Consider the following 16,597-nt stretch of genomic DNA (forward strand, 5'->3'; position numbering starts at 1 on the left):
TTAGGGGTGTGTTGGATTTAGGGTTTTGATTAGGGTTATGGTTAGGGTTGACATTAGGGTTGTTTTGGGGTAAGGGTTGTGATTATGGTTAGGGTTAGTGATTAGGATTATGGATCAGGTTGGGATTAGGGTTAGGGGTGTGTTGGGGTTAGGGTTGGAGCTAGAATTGGGGGGTTTCCACTGTTTAGGTACATCAGGGGGTCTCCAAATACGACAGCCAATTTTGCGCTCAAAAAGTCAAATGGTGCTCCCTCCTTTCTGAGCTCTGCCGTGCGCCCAAACAGTGGGTTACCCCCACATATGGGGCATCAGCGTACTCAGGATAAATTGGACAACAACTTCTGGGGTCCAATTTCTCGTTACCCTTGTGAAAATAAAAACTTGGGGGCTACAAAATCTTTTTTTGTGGAAAAATATATATATATTTTTTTTTTTATGACTCTGCATTATAAACTTCTGTGAAGCACTTGGGCATTCAAAGTTCTCACCACACATCTTTATAAGTTCCTTGGGGGGTCTAGTTTCCAAAACGGGGTCACTTGTGGGGGGTTACTACTGTTTAGGTACATCAGGGGTTCTGCAAACGCAGCATAACGCCCACAGACCATTCTATCTAAGAACAAAGAAGATCCAGGAAAACATACTCAGAAGGGAGGTAAGGACATTTCTAAAACAATCCACAGCGAGGAGATTGGAACAAAACAAAATCCTCTAAACTGCATGCTCGCAAACGCCAGAAGCCTGACAAACAAGATGGAAGAACTAGAAGCAGAAATATCTACAGGTAACTTTGACATAGTGGGAATAACCGAAACATGGTTAGATGAAAGCTATGACTGGGCAGTTAACTTACAGGGTTACAGTCTGTTTAGAAAGGATCGTAAAAATCGGAGAGGAGGAGGGGTTTGTCTCTATGTAAAGTCTTGTCTAAAGTCCACTTTAAGGGAGGATATTAGCGAAGGAAATGAGGATGTCGAGTCCATATGGGTCGAAATTCATGGAGGGAAAAATGGTAACAAAATTCTCATTGGGGTCTGTTACAAACCCCCAAATATAACAGAAACCATGGAAAGTCTACTTCTAAAGCAGATAGATGAAGCTGCAACCCATAATGAGGTCCTGGTTATGGGGGACTTTAACTACCCGGATATTAACTGGGAAACAGAAACCTGTGAAACCCATAAAGGCAACAGGTTTCTGCTAATAACCAAGAAAAATTATCTTTCACAATTGGTGCAGAATCCAACCAGAGGAGCAGCACTTTTAGACCTAATACTATCTAATAGACCTGACAGAATAACAAATCTGCAGGTGGTCGGGCATCTAGGAAATAGCGACCACAATATTGTACAGTTTCACCTGTCTTTCACTAGGGGGACTTGTCAGGGAGTCACAAAAACACTGAACTTTAGGAAGGCAAAGTTTGACCAGCTTAGAGATGCCCTTAATCTGGTAGACTGGGACAATATCCTCAGAAATAAGAATACAGATAATAAATGGGAAATGTTTAAGAACATCCTAAATAGGCAGTGTAAGCGGTTTATACCTTGTGGGAATAAAAGGACTAGAAATAGGAAAAACCCAATGTGGCTAAACAAAGAAGTAAGACAGGCAATTAACAGTAAAAAGAAAGCATTTGCACTACTAAAGCAGGATGGCACCATTGAAGCTCTAAAAAACTATAGGGAGAAAAATACTTTATCTAAAAAACTAATTAAAGCTGCCAAAAAGGAAACAGAGAAGCACATTGCTAAGGAGAGTAAAACTAATCCCAAACTGTTCTTCAACTATATCAATAGTAAAAGAATAAAAACTGAAAATGTAGGCCCCTTAAAAAATAGTGAGGAAAGAATGGTTGTAGATGACGAGGAAAAAGCTAACATATTAAACACCTTCTTCTCCACGGTATTCACGGTGGAAAATGAAATGCTAGGTGAAATCCCAAGAAACAATGAAAACCCTATATTAAGGGTCACCAATCTAACCCAAGAAGAGGTGCGAAACTGGCTAAATAAGATTAAAATAGATAAATCTCCGGGTCCGGATGGCATACACCCACGAGTACTAAGAGAACTAAGTAATGTAATAGATAAACCATTATTTCTTATTTTTAGGGACTCTATAGCGACAGGGTCTGTTCCGCAGGATTGGCGCATAGCAAATGTGGTGCCAATATTCAAAAAGGGCTCTAAAAGTGAACCTGGAAATTATAGGCCAGTAAGTCTAACCTCTATTGTTGGTAAAATATTTGAAGGGTTTCTGAGGGATGTTATTCTGGATTATCTCAATGAGAATAACTGTTTAACTCCATATCAGCATGGGTTTATGAGAAATCGCTCCTGTCAAACCAATCTAATCAGTTTTTATGAAGAGGTAAGCTATAGACTGGACCACGGTGAGTCATTGGACGTGGTATATCTCGATTTTTCCAAAGCGTTTGATACCGTGCCGCACAAGAGGTTGGTACACAAAATGAGAATGCTTGGTCTGGGGGAAAATGTGTGTAAATGGGTTAGTAACTGGCTTAGTGATAGAAAGCAGAGGGTGGTTATAAATGGTATAGTCTCTAACTGGGTCGCTGTGACCAGTGGGGTACCGCAGGGGTCAGTATTGGGACCTGTTCTCTTCAACATATTCATTAATGATCTGGTAGAAGGTTTACACAGTAAAATATCGATATTTGCAGATGATACAAACCTATGTAAAGCAGTTAATACAAGAGAAGATAGTATTCTGCTACAGATGGATCTGGATAAGTTGGAAACTTGGGCTGAAAGGTGGCAGATGAGGTTTAACAATGATAAATGTAAGGTTATACACATGGGAAGAGGGAATCAATATCACCATTACACACTGAACGGGAAACCACTGGGTAAATCTGACAGGGAGAAGGACTTGGGGATCCTAGTTAATGATAAACTTACCTGGAGCAGCCAGTGCCAGGCAGCAGCTGCCAAGGCAAACAGGATCATGGGGCGCATTAAAAGAGGTCTGGATACACATGATGAGAGCATTATACTGCCTCTGTACAAATCCCTAGTTAGACCGCACATGGAGTACTGTGTCCAGTTTTGGGCACCGGTGCTCAGGAAGGATATAATGGAACTAGAGAGAGTACAAAGGAGGGCAACAAAATTAATAAAGGGGATGGGAGAACTACAATACCCAGATAGATTAGCGAAGTTAGGATTATTTAGTCTAGAAAAAAGACGACTGAGGGGCGATCTAATAACCATGTATAATTATATAAGGGGACAATACAAATATCTCGCTGAGGATCTGTTTATACCAAGGAAGGTGACGGGCACAAGGGGGCATTCTTTGCGTCTGGAGGAGAGAAGGTTTTTCCACCAACATAGAAGAGGATTCTTTACTGTTAGGGCAGTGAGAATCTGGAATTGCTTGCCTGAGGAGGTGGTGATGGCGAACTCAGTCGAGGGGTTCAAGAGAGGCCTGGATGTCTTCCTGGAGCAGAACAATATTGTATCATACAATTATTAGGTTCTGTAGAAGGACGTAGATCTGGGTATTTATTATGATGGAATATAGGCTGAACTGGATGGACAAATGTCTTTTTTTGGCCTTACTAACTATGTTACTATGTAAGTCTGCATTCCAAAACGGCGCTCCTTCCCTTCCGAGCTCTGCCGTGCGCCCAAACAGTGGTTTACCCCCACATATGGGGCATCAGCATACTCAGGATAAATTGGACAACAACTTTAGTGGTCCAATTTCTCCTGTTACCCTTGTGAAAATAAAAACTTGGGGGCTACAATATCTTTTTTGTGAAAAAAAAAATATTTTTTATTTTCACGACTCTGCATTCTAAACTTCTGTGAAGCACTTGGGCATTCAAAGTTCTCACCACACATCTAGATAGGTTCCTTGGGGGGTCTAGTTTCCAAAATGGGGTCACTTGTGCGGGGTTACTACAGTTTAGGTACATCAGGGGCTCTGCAATCGCAACATAATGCCCACAGACCATTCTATCAAGGTCTGCATTCCAAAAAGGCGCGCCTTCCCTTCCGAGCTCTGCCGTGCGCCCAAATAGTGGTCTACCCCCACATATGGCGCATTAGCGTACTCGGGATAAATTGGACAACAACTATTGCAGTCCAATTTCTCCTGTTACCCTTGTGAAAATAAAAACTTGGGGGCTACAATATCTTTTTTGTGGAAAAAAAAATATTTTTTATTTTCACGACTCTGCATTATAAACTTCTGTGAAGCACTTGGGCATTCAAAATTCTCACCACACATCTAGATAAGTTCCATGGGGGGTCTAGTTTCCAAAATGGGGTCACTTGTGGGGGGTTTCTACTGTTTAGGCACATCAGGGGCTCTCCAAACGCGACATGGCGTCCGATCTCAATTCCAGCCAATTCTACATTGAAAAAGTAAAACGGCACTCTTTCTCTTCCAAGCTCTGCGGTGCGCCCAAACAGTGGTTTACCCCCACATATTGGGTATCGACGTACTCAGGAGAAATTGCACAACAACTTTAGTGGTCTAATTTCTCCTGTTACCCTTGTGAAAATAAAAATTTGTGGGCAAAAAGATCATTTTTGTAGAAAAAATGCGATTTTTTTTTCACGGCTCTACGTTATAAACTTCTGTGAAGCACATGGGGGCTCAAAGTGCTCACCACACATCTAGATAAGTTCCCTAAGGGGTCTAGTTTCCAAAATGGTGTCACTTGTGGGGGGTTTCCACTGTTTAGGCACATCAGGGGCTCTCCAAACGCGATATGGCGTCCAATCTCAATTCCAGCCAATTCTACATTGAAAAAGTAAAACGGCGCTCCTTCACTTCCAAGCTCTGCGGTGCGCCCTAACAGTGGTTTACCCTCACATATGGGGTATCCGCGTACTCAGGAGAAATTGCACAACAACTTTTGTGGTCTAATTTCTCCTGTTACCCTTGTGAAAATAAAAATTTGTGGGCAAAAAGATCATTTTTGTAGAAAAAATGCGATTTTTTTTTTTCACGGCTCTACATTATAAACTTCTGTGAAGCACATGGGGGTTTAAAGTGCTCACCACACATCTAGATAAGTTCCTTAAGGGGTCTAGTTTCCAAAATGGTGTCACTTGTGGGGAGTTTCCACTGTTTAGGCACATCAGGGGCTCTCCAAACGTGACATGGCGTCCGATCTCAATTCCAGCCAATTCTGCATTGAAAAAGTCAAACGGCGCTCCTTCACTTCTAAGTTCTGCGATGCGCCCAAAAAGTGGTTTACCCCCACATATGGGGTATTGGCGTATTCAGGAGAAATTCCATAACAAAATTTATGGTTACATTTCGGTTTTTACACTTGTGAAAATAAAAAAAATGGTTCTGAATTAAGATGTTTGCAAAAAAAAGTTAAATGTTCATTTTTTCCTTCCACATTGTTTCAGTTCCTGTGAAGCATGTAAAGGGTTAACAAACTTCTTGAATGTGGTTTTGAGAACCTTGATGGGTGTAGTTTTTAGAATGGTGTCACACTTCATTATTTTCTATCATATAGACCCCTCAAAATGACTTCAAATGTGATGTGGTCCCTAAAAAAAAATGGTGTTGTAAAAATGAGAAATTGCTGGTCAACTTTTAACCCTTATGACTCCCTAACAAAAAAAAATTTTGTTTCCAAAATTGTGCTGATGTAAAGTAGACATGTGGGAAATGTTATTTATTAACTATTTTTCGTGACATATCTCTCTGATTTAAGGGCATAAAAATACAAAGTTTGAAAATTGCAAAATTTTAAAAATTTTCGCCATATTTCCGTTTTTTTCATAAATAATCGCAAGTAATATCGAAGAAATGTTACCACTAACATGAAGTACAATATGTCACGAAAAAACATTCTCAGAATCAGCGTGATCCGTTGAAGCGTTCCAGAGTTATAACCTCATAAAGTGACAGTGGTCAGAATTGCAAAAATTGGCTCGGTCATTAAGTACCAAATTGGCTCTGCCACTAAGGGGTTAAGGGCAAACTCGGCCAACGGCAAGAAAGTCACCCAATCATCCTGATCAGCAGACACAAAGCATCTCAAATAGGTCTCCAAGGTCTGATTAGTTCGCTCAGTTTGGCCATTAGTCTGAGGATGAAACACCGAAGAAAAATATCAGGGTTACAGATGAGAGAAATTTAGGCTGTACAGTACTAATGGTAACAGACCTAGCGACTCTCTTAGTGCGCTTAGGGCAATCAGAGATCACATGAGCAGAATCACCACAGTAGAAACACAGCCTATTCTGATGTCTAAATTCCTGCCGTTCTATTCTAGTCAAAATCCTATCACATTGCATAGGTTCAGGACATTGCTCAGAGGATACTGCCATATGGTGCACAGCTTTGCGCTCGCGCAGACGCCGATCGATCTGAATGGCTAGAGACATAGATTCGCTCAAACCGGCAGGCGTAGGGAAGCCCACCATAACATCTTTAAGGGCTTCAGAAAGACCCTTTCTGAAAATAGCAGCCAGAGCCTCTTCATTCCATTTAGTGAGCACAGACCATTTTCTAAATTTCTGGCAGTATAATTCTGCCTCTTCCTGACCTTGAAACAGGGCTAACAGGGTTTTTTCTGCATGATCCACAGAATTAGGTTCGTCGTACAATAATCCGAGCGCTTGAAAAAATGCATCAACATTCAATAATGCCGGATCCCCTGCTTCAAGAGAAAAAGCCCAGTCTTGAGGGTCACCCCGCAGCTAGGATATGATGATTTTTACCTGTTGAATGGGATCACCAGAAGAACGGGGTTTCAAAGCAAAAAACAATCTGCAGTTATTTTTAAAGTTCAAAAACTTGGATCTGTCCCCAAAAAACAAATCAGGAATAGGAATTCTAGGCTCTAAAGCCGGAGTCTGGACAACATAGTCCTGGATGCTCTGTACTCTTGCAGCAAGTTGATCCACACGAGAAAACAAACAAGAGGAAAAAAAAAAGACAAACTAGAGCACAGAAAAAAAAAATGGTTCAGAACTTTCTTTTCCTTCTTTTGAGATGCAATTAATTCATTTTTGGCCACTTGTACTGTTATGATGCGGTGGTCTAGGAGCAACATGGAACGAGCTCTGAGGGAAGTGGTAACTGTACTGACCGCAGACCCTAAGCTCAACACAACACTAGAAGCAGCCGTGGAATGCTCCTAACTCTCCCTAGGCATCTCGTCACAGCCTAAGAGCTAACTACCCCTGAAGACAGAAGCAGGAAAACTATCTTGCCTCAGAGAAAATCCCCAAAGGATAGATTAGCCCCCCACAAATAATGACTGTGAGTGGAGAGGAAAAAGACATACACAGAATGAAACCAGGATGAGCACAGGAGGCCAGTCTAGCTTAATAGATAGGACAGGATGGAACACTGTGCGGTCAGTATAAAACACTACAAAAATCCACGCAGAGTAAACAAAAAATCTCCACACCTGACTAAAGATGTGGAGGGTCACTCTGCTTCCCAGAGCTTCCAGCAAGACAGAAAATAATTCAAACTGAAAATGCTGGACAAACAAAGAAAGCACAGAATGGATAAGTCCACAAACTATGGACAGAAAAAGTAAGCAAAAACTTAGCTTTGCTGAACTGGTCAGGATAACCGGGAACTCCAAAGAGATGTGAATCCAACCAGGAACCATTTACAAGTGGCACTAGCTGAAGGAACAGCCAGGCTTAAATAGGCGAGAGAGGGGACGATAAGTGGAGGCAGCTGAATACAGCCAACTCCAAGGAGCAGCCATACCACTTGAAACCACAAGAGGGAGCCCAAGAGCAGAACTCACAAAAGTGCCACTTACAACCACCGGAGGGAGCCCAGGAGCAGAATTCACAACAGGGTACCCAGAGAAGGTGTTGACCTATCAAGGGCCGGCATTTGAGGCGGAGGTGTTCCAGGAGTTCTGCAATTTGTACGGGTGTAAGAAGATCAGAACCACGCCGTACCATCCACAGACCAACGGGATGTGTGAGAAGATGAACCAAGTGGTGATCGACTTACTGAAAACCATACCTGTAGAGGAGCGGAACTTGTGGCCTACAAAGTTACCAGACTTGGTGGACATGTACAACCACATCCCGGTGAATTCCACCAACTGCACCCCAGGGTACCTGATGCGAGGAAGGTCTAGCAAGTTACCCGTCAATCTGGACATGGGGGTACTGACCCCCGAAGATATATCACCAGATGCGGATTGGGATACCGAGAGGCAGCAGAAGTACTGCAAAGTACAGGAATGTGTGGAAAAGAGTCTCGCTCAGACCAGACAGAAGCAAGAGAGGTACTACAACCAGCATGCTCCCGCTGCTCCATTGGCACCTGGTGAGCAAGTACTAAAAAGAAAGAGGAGACGACACAAGCTTGATGATCAATGGGAAGCGGAACCGTATACCATTCTCCCCTCCGACTTCGACAATACAAAGGTCTGTCTCATCAGTAAAGATGGAGGGGAGACCTCAGCAGCCATATCCAGAGACCACCTGAAAATATGCCCTGATAAGCTGAAAGATGGGGAAATAGATCCCAGGACTTCTCCGCCCGTGGAAGAAGAGAAGATGATACACACTGTTCTTGGTGATTTTCCCCAGTCCTGGACTCAAATAAATCAGGCCATTGTGGTACCTGTCCTAACGTTCCGTCAACCGAAACCGCCAGAACTAAATGTGGTGCCAGGGCAGCTGGACCCACCAACGCAGCCGACCCCACCAGAAGATGCGATGCCAACGGTCGAACCAGCGGGTTCTCCCTCTGTCATCGGTGAATCTGCTATGCCCCCCACTAATAGTGGTAGCACTGAGGACGCCAGTATGCCAGTGCTGCCCAGACTCACTAGAAGTGTAGCTAGAAGACAGTGCACTACACCAGCGATAGCAAGCGTAGCGGGTCCTGTCAGGCCAGTAGCAACCCCTGCGCTGCGGAGGTCCACGCATAGCACCAAGAATCAGACTCCACTTCGTTATAGACCTTGGCGATATTAACGATAGTTGTTATTTGGTTGAAAATGCTTGTGTAAATATCTGTGTTATAGGTTAAAAATGGACAATGGTGTGATGGACAGTGAATCACTCCAAAACTTTCACAGGGGCCCCCCTGTTTACCCGGGGTCCCTGCTATTCTATGGTTACACCTACAGAACTGGAAGTCATGGACTGTGCATGACCAATCTTTTGCAACATTCAAGCATCCTTACCTTCCATAACGGAAAGCACTGTTATATTTATTTGTTCATAGTATATATATAAGAATTTTTGTGTGTTTTCTATTAACATGTATTGTTGTTCTTCTTTTCCCAGTCCGGGAGTACTGGATTTAACCGGGGGGGAGTGCAGCGCCCCAGAGATCTGGTTGTTGCAGTAATGTCGCTCTGCCACTAAGGGGAGTGATGGTACGTCTGATGGCACTAAAGGAGTTCTACTGACCAGGTATCACCAAGCACACACTACACTTCACACTTCAGCCACTAGGGGGAGTAAAAGGCTTATTTATTGGGCCACTCCTCACATTGGTAAAACTAGGGGTTGGACAGGAAGTTAGGCAGAACAAAGCCTGGGAGAGCTCCAGGGAGGACCTGTCAGAACTGGGAAATCTGGCAGCGAAAGGACAGATTGTTACGGAACCGCGCCTGCACTACCTTGCGGTGGTATCCTAAGAAAGAGACACGAAGCGAAGGATATTGTGGAACAGTGAGAAACGAGATCAGCACAAAGGAGATCCAGTAGCAGTCGTGCCCCGAGAACGGCAACATCCTACTGAGGCGCATAGTCGGTGGCCAGAGCACCGAAGAAGTAACAGTCTCCACGCATTACTTCAAACAGCGGCAGGACAGTTAATTACAGGTTGGCTGTCTACCATACAACACCTAAGAAGGACATAGGAGGCAATCGTGGGAGAGGGGTGACACTAGGGTTCCAGAATAACTCCAGGCCTACCTGTCATAAAGGTGCGTCCTAGCCATAACATACCTGGGGGACGGAGAAGAGAAAGATCTAGAAATAATAATAATAATTTTTATTTATATAGCGCCAACATATTCCGCAGCGCTTTACAAATTATAGAGGGGACTTGCACAGACAATAGACATTACAGCATAACAGAAATACAGTTCAAACAGATACCAGGAGGAATGAGGACCCTGCTGCTCGCAAGCTACAAACTATGAGGAAAAGGGGAGACACGAGAGGTGGATGGTAACAATTGCTATAGTTATTCGGACCAGCCATAGTGTAAGGCTCGGGTGTTCATGTAAAGCTGCATGAACCAGTTAACTGCCTAAGTATGTAACAGTACAGATACAGAGGGCTATTAACTGAATAAAGTGAATGAGAACTTTTTTTTTTTTTTAAATAGGCCACACAGGGATCGTTACGTTAATGCATTGAGGCGGTAGGCCAGTCTGAACAAATGAGTTTTTAGGGCACGCTTAAAACTGTGGGGATTGGGGATTAATCGCATTAACCTAGGTAGTGCATTCCAAAGAATCGGCGCAGCACGTGTAAAGTCTTGGAGACGGGAGTGGGAGGTTCTGATTATTGATAGAAAGAACGAGAACAGAAGTTGTGAGGACTATCCTGAATGCTCAGCAGGGAAGCACTACAACACACAGGCGCTAGTGGGTAGACACTGATTTCCACCTGCAAAGGGAACTCTGGATGTGCCTTCGGACTGGCCGGTCTCCGATAGCCCTGTTGAAAGTGCCCTGGATTGAGGATCCTGAAACCTTCAGTAAAAGGTAAAGAAACTGAACCCTGTGTCCTCGTTATTCCTCGCACTACGCACCATCACCCTTTATGGGACGCCCCTTAGCAGGGTCACGGACTGGGTCCAGTGTTGTGAATTCTGTTTTGGAACTCCCTCCTGTGGTCATGAATGGTACTTCGGCGAGTTCTGTCCATGGACTCCCTCTGGTGGCTGTGAGTGGAGCTGCTGGTTCTGAGATTCCTTCCACAGGTGACCTGGTTTATTCTTAGGCTGCTGCTCTATTTAACTCCACCTAGATCGTTACTCCATGCCACCTGTCAATGTTCCAGTACTGATTCAGTTCGCTCTTGGATCTTTCTGGTGACCGTATTTGCCAGCAGAAGCTAAGTCCCTGCTTGTTTATTTTGTTGTTCTTGTTTTCTTGTCCAGCTTGCTAATATGATTCTGTCTGGCTAGCTGGAAGCTCTGGGAGGCAGAGTGGCACCTCCGCACCGTTAATCGGTGTGGGGGTCTTTTTGCACACTCTGCGTGGTCTTTTGTAGTTTTTTGTGCTGACCGCAAAGTTACCTTTTCTATCCTCTGTCTGTTTAGGTAGTCTGGCCTCCCTTTGCTGAAACTTCTTTCATTCCTGTGTTTGTGTATTTCATCTTAACTCACAGTCATTATTTGTAGGGGGCTCCCTTTTCCTTTGGGGAATTTCTCTGAGGCAAGGTAGGCTTTACTTTCTATCTCTAGGGGTAGCTAGCTCTTAGGCTGTGCCGAGGCGTCTAGGCCTGTTAGGTACGCTCCACGGCTATTTCTAGTGTGTGTGATAGGATTAGGGATTGCGGTCAGCAGAGTTCCCACTTCCCAGAGCTTGTCGTGTGAGTTTAACCATCAGGTCTTTCCTGGTGGTCCTAACCACCAGGTCCATAACAGTACAGATGGCCCAAAGTATTAATGCATCTCAATAGAGGGATAAGAGAAGTTCTGAGACCATTTTTTTTCCTCTGCAGTGTGTTTTGTCTTTCTTTTCCCCTTTACCTCTGGGGGGTTCAGGACACAGGTGTAGATATGGACATTCAAGGTCTGTCCTCTTGTGTGGATCATCTCACTACAAGGGTACAGAGCATTCAAGATTTTGTGGTTCGGAATCCTATGTTGGAGCCTAGAATTCCTATTCCTGATTTGTTTTCTGGGGATAGGTCTAAGTTCATGAATTTCAAAAATAATTGTAAACTGTTTCTTGCTTTGAAACCCCGCTCCTCTGGTGACTCAGTTCAACAAGTAAAAATCATTATTTCTTTGTTACGTGGTGATCCTCAAGACTGGGCATTTTCCCTTGCGCCAGGAGATCCTGCATTGCGTGATGTAGATGCGTTTTTTCTGGCACTTGGATTGCTTTATGATGAACCAAATTTAGTGGATCAGGCAGAGAAAAACTTGCTGGCTTTGTGTCAGGGTCAGGATGAAGCGGAGGTATATTGTCAGAAATTTAGAAAGTGGTCTGTGCTTACTCAGTGGAATGAGTGTGCCCTGGCGGCAATTTTCAGAAAAGGTCTTTCTGAAGCCCTTAAGGATGCTATGGTGGGATTTCCCACGCCTGCTGGTCTGAATGAGTATATGTTCTTGGCCATTCAGATCGATCGGCGCTTGCGTGAGCGCAAAGCTGTGCACCATTTGGCGGTACTCTCTGAGCATAGGCCTGAGCCCATGCAATGCGATAGGACTTTGACCAGAGCTGCACGGCAAGAACACAGACGTCAGAATTGGCTGTGTTTTTACTGTGGTGACTCCACTCATGCTATCTCTGATTATCCTAAGCGCACTAAGCGGTTCGCTAGGTCTGCCACCATTGGTACGGTACAGCCTAAATTTCTTTTGTCCATTACTCTGATTTGCTCTTTGTCGTCCTATTCTGTTATGGCGTTTGTGGATTCAGGCGCTGCCCTGAATTTGATGGACTTGGACTTTGCCAGGCGCTGTGGTTTTTTCTTGGAGTCCTTGCAGTGTCCTATTCCATTGAGAGGAATCGATGCTACGCCTTTGGCCAAGAATAAGCCTCAGTACTGGACCCAATTGACCATGTGCATGGCTCCTGCACATCAGGAGGATATTCATAGTTAGTAAGTAAGGCCGAAAAAAGACATTTGTCCATCCAGTTCAGCCTATATTCCATCATAATAAATCCCCAGATCTACGTCCTTCTAAGGAACCTAATAATTGTATGATACAATATTGTTCTTCTCCAGGAAGACATCCAGGCCTCTCTTGAACCCCTCAACTGAGTTCGCCATCACCACCTCCTCAGGCAAGCAATTCCAGATTCTCACTGCCCTAACAGTAAAGAATCCTCTTCTATGTTGGTGGAAAAACCTTCTCTCCTCCAGACGCAAAGAATGCCCCCTTGTGCCCGTCACCTTCCTTGGTATAAACAGATCCTCAGCGAGATATTTGTATTGTCCCCTTATATACTTATACATGGTTATTAGATCGCCCCTGAGTCGTCTTTTTTCTAGACTAAATAATCCTAATTTCGCTAATCTATCTGGGTATTGTAGTTCTCCCATCCCCTTTATTAATTTTGTTGCCCTCCTTTGTACTCTCTCTAGTTCCATTATATCCTTCCTGAGCACCGGTGCCCAAAACTGGACACAGTACTCCATGTGCGGTCTAACTAGGGATTTGTACAGAGGCAGTATAATGCTCTCATCATGTGTATCCAGACCTCTTTTAATGCACCCCATGATCCTGTTTGCCTTGGCAGCTGCTGCCTGGCACTGGCTGCTCCAGGTAAGTTTATCATTAACTAGGATCCCCAAGTCCTTCTCCCTGTCAGATTTACCCAGTGGTTTCCCATTCAGTGTGTAATGGTGACATTGATTCCTTCTTCCCATGTGTATAACCTTACATTTATCATTGTTAAACCTCATCTGCCACCTTTCAGCCCAAGTTTCCAACTTATCCAGATCCATCTGTAGCAGAATACTATCTTCTCTTGTATTAACTGCTTTACATAGTTTTGTATCATCTGCAAATATCGATATTTTACTGTGTATACCTTCTACCAGATCATTAATGAATATGTTGAAGAGAACAGGTCCCAATACTGACCCCTGCGGTACCCCACTGGTCACAGCGACCCAGTTAGAGACTATACCATTTATAACCACCCTCTGCTTTCTATCACTAAGCCAGTTACTAACCCATTTACACACATTTTCCCCCAGACCAAGCATTCTCATTTTGTGTACTTTTTGGTGTTGCATAATCTACATGATGTGGTCGTTTTGGGGTTGCCATGGCTACAGGTCCATAATCCAGTGTTGGATTGGAAATCTATGTCTGTGTCCAGCTGGGGTTGTCAAGGGGTACATGGTGATGTTCCATTGCTGTCAATTTCGTCTTCCTCTCCTTCTGAAGTTCCTGAGTTTTTGTTGGATTACCAGGATGTATTTGATGAGCCCAAGTCCGGTGCCCTACCTCCTCATAGGGATTGTGATTGTGCTATTAATTTAATTCCTGGTAGTAAGTTTCCTAAAGGTCGACTGTTCAATTTATCTGTGCCAGAACACGCCGCTATGCAGAGTTATATAAAGGAGTCCTTGGAGAAAGGGCATATTCGCCCGTCGTCGTCACCGTTGGGAGCAGGCTTCTTTTTGTGGCCAAGAAGGATGGTTCTTTGAGACCTTGTGTTGATTACCGCCTTCTTAATAAGATTACGGTCAAATTTCAGTACCCTTTGCCGCTACTGTCTGATTTGTTCGCTCGGATTAAAGGGGCTAGTTGGTTCTCCAAGATAGATCTTCGAGGGGCATATAATCTTGTGCGTATTAAACAGGGCGATGAATGGAAAACAGCATTTAATACGCCTGAGGGCCATTTTGAGTACCTGGTGATGCCATTCGGGCTTTCTAATTCTCCATATGTGTTTCAGTCCTTTATGCATGATATCTTCCGAGAGTATCTGGATAGATTCATGATTGTATATTTGGATGATATTTTGGTCTTTTCGGATGATTGGGAGTCTCATGTGAAGCAGGTCAGAATGGTGTTCCAGGTCCTTCGTGCTAATTCCTTGTTTGTGAAGGAGTCTAAATGTCTCTTTGGAGTTCAGAAGGTTTCATTTTTGGGTTTCATTTTTTCCCCTTCTAATACCGAGATGGACCCTGTTAAAGTTCAGGCCATTTATGACTGGACTCAGCCTACATCTGTAAAGAGTCTGCAGAAGTTCCTGGGCTTTGCTAATTTTTACCGTCGCTTCATCGCTAATTTTTCTAGTGTTGTTAAACCATTGACTGATTTGACCAAGAAAGGTGCTGATGTGGTCAATTGGTCTTCTGCGGCCGTTGAGGCTTTTCAGGAGTTGAAGCATCGTTTTTCTTCTGCCCCTGTGTTGTGCCAGCCAGATGTTTCGCTCCCGTTTCAGGTCGTGGTTGATGCTTCTGAGATTGGAGCAGGGGCTGTTTTGTCTCAGAGAAGTTCTGATGGCTCGGTGATGAAACCATGTGCTTTCTTTTCTAGAAAGTTTTCGCCTGCCGAGCGTAATTATGATGTTGGCAACCGAGATTTGTTGGCTATGAAGTGGGCATTCGACGAGTGGTGACATTGGCTTGAAGGAGCCAAGCATCGCGTGGTGGTCTTGACGGATCACAAGAATTTGACTTATCTCGAGTCTGCCAAACGGTTGAATCCTAGACAGGCTCGATGGTCGCTGTTTTTCTCCCGTTTTGATTTTGTGGTTTCTTACCTTCCGGGCTCTAAGAATGTGAAGGCTGATGCCCTTTCAAGGAGTTTTGTGCCTGACTCTCCGGATGTTCCTGAGCCGGCTGGTATTCTCAAGGAGGGGGTAATTTTGTCTGCCATCTCCCCTGATTTGCGGCGGGTGCTGCAGAAGTTTCAGGCTGATAGACCTGACCGTTGTCCAGCGGAGAAGCTCTTTGTCCCTGATAGATGGACTAGTAGAGTTATCTCTGAGGTTCATTGTTCGGTGTTAGCTGGTCATCCCGGAATCTTTGGTACCAGAGATTTGGTGGCTAGATCCTTTTGGTGGCCTTCCTTGTCACGGGATGTGCGCTCTTTTGTGCAGTCCTGTGGGACTTGTGCTCGAGCTAAGCCCTGCTGTTCTCATGCCAGTGGGTTGCTTTTGCCCTTGCCGGTCCCGAAGAGGCCCTGGACGCATATTTCCATGGATTTTATTTCAGACCTCCCTGTCTCTCAGACGATGTCGGTCATCTGGGTAGTTTGTGATCGCTTCTCTAAGATGGTCCATTTGGTACCCTTGTCTAAATTGCCTTCCTCCTCTGATTTGGTGCCATTATTTTTCCAGCATGTGGTTCGTTTGTATGGCATTCCGGAGAACATCGTCTCGGACAGAGGTTCCCAGTTTGTTTCGAGGTTTTGGCGGTCCTTTTGTGCTAAAATGGGCATTGATTTGTCTTTTTCTTCGGCTTTCCATCCTCAGACAAATGGCCAAACCGAACGAACCAATCAGACTTTGGAAACATATCTGAGATGCTTTGTTTCTGCTGATCAGGATGATTGGGTGTCTTTCTTGCCGTTGGCTGAGTTCTCCCTTATTAATCGGGCCAGCTCGGCTACTTTGGTTTCGCCTTTTTTCTGTAATTCTGGTTTCCATCCTAGTTTTTCTTCAGGGCAGGTTGAGCCTTCGGACTGTCCTGGTGTGGATTCTGTGGTGGACAGGTTGCAGCAAATTTGGACTCACGTGGTGGACAATTTGACATTGTCCCAGGAGAAGGCTCAACGTTTCGCTAACCGCCGTCGCCGTGTTGGTCCCCGACTTCGTGTTGGGGATTTGGTTTGGTTGTCGTCTCATTATGTTCCTATGAAGGTTTCCTCTCCTAAGTTTAAGCCTCGTTTCATTGGTCCTTATAAGATTTCTGAAGTTCTTAATCCTGTGTCATTTCGTTTGGCC

This window comes from Ranitomeya imitator, chromosome 1 (genome assembly GCF_032444005.1).
Source record: "Ranitomeya imitator isolate aRanImi1 chromosome 1, aRanImi1.pri, whole genome shotgun sequence".
Taxonomy (NCBI): Eukaryota; Metazoa; Chordata; class Amphibia; order Anura; family Dendrobatidae; genus Ranitomeya; species Ranitomeya imitator.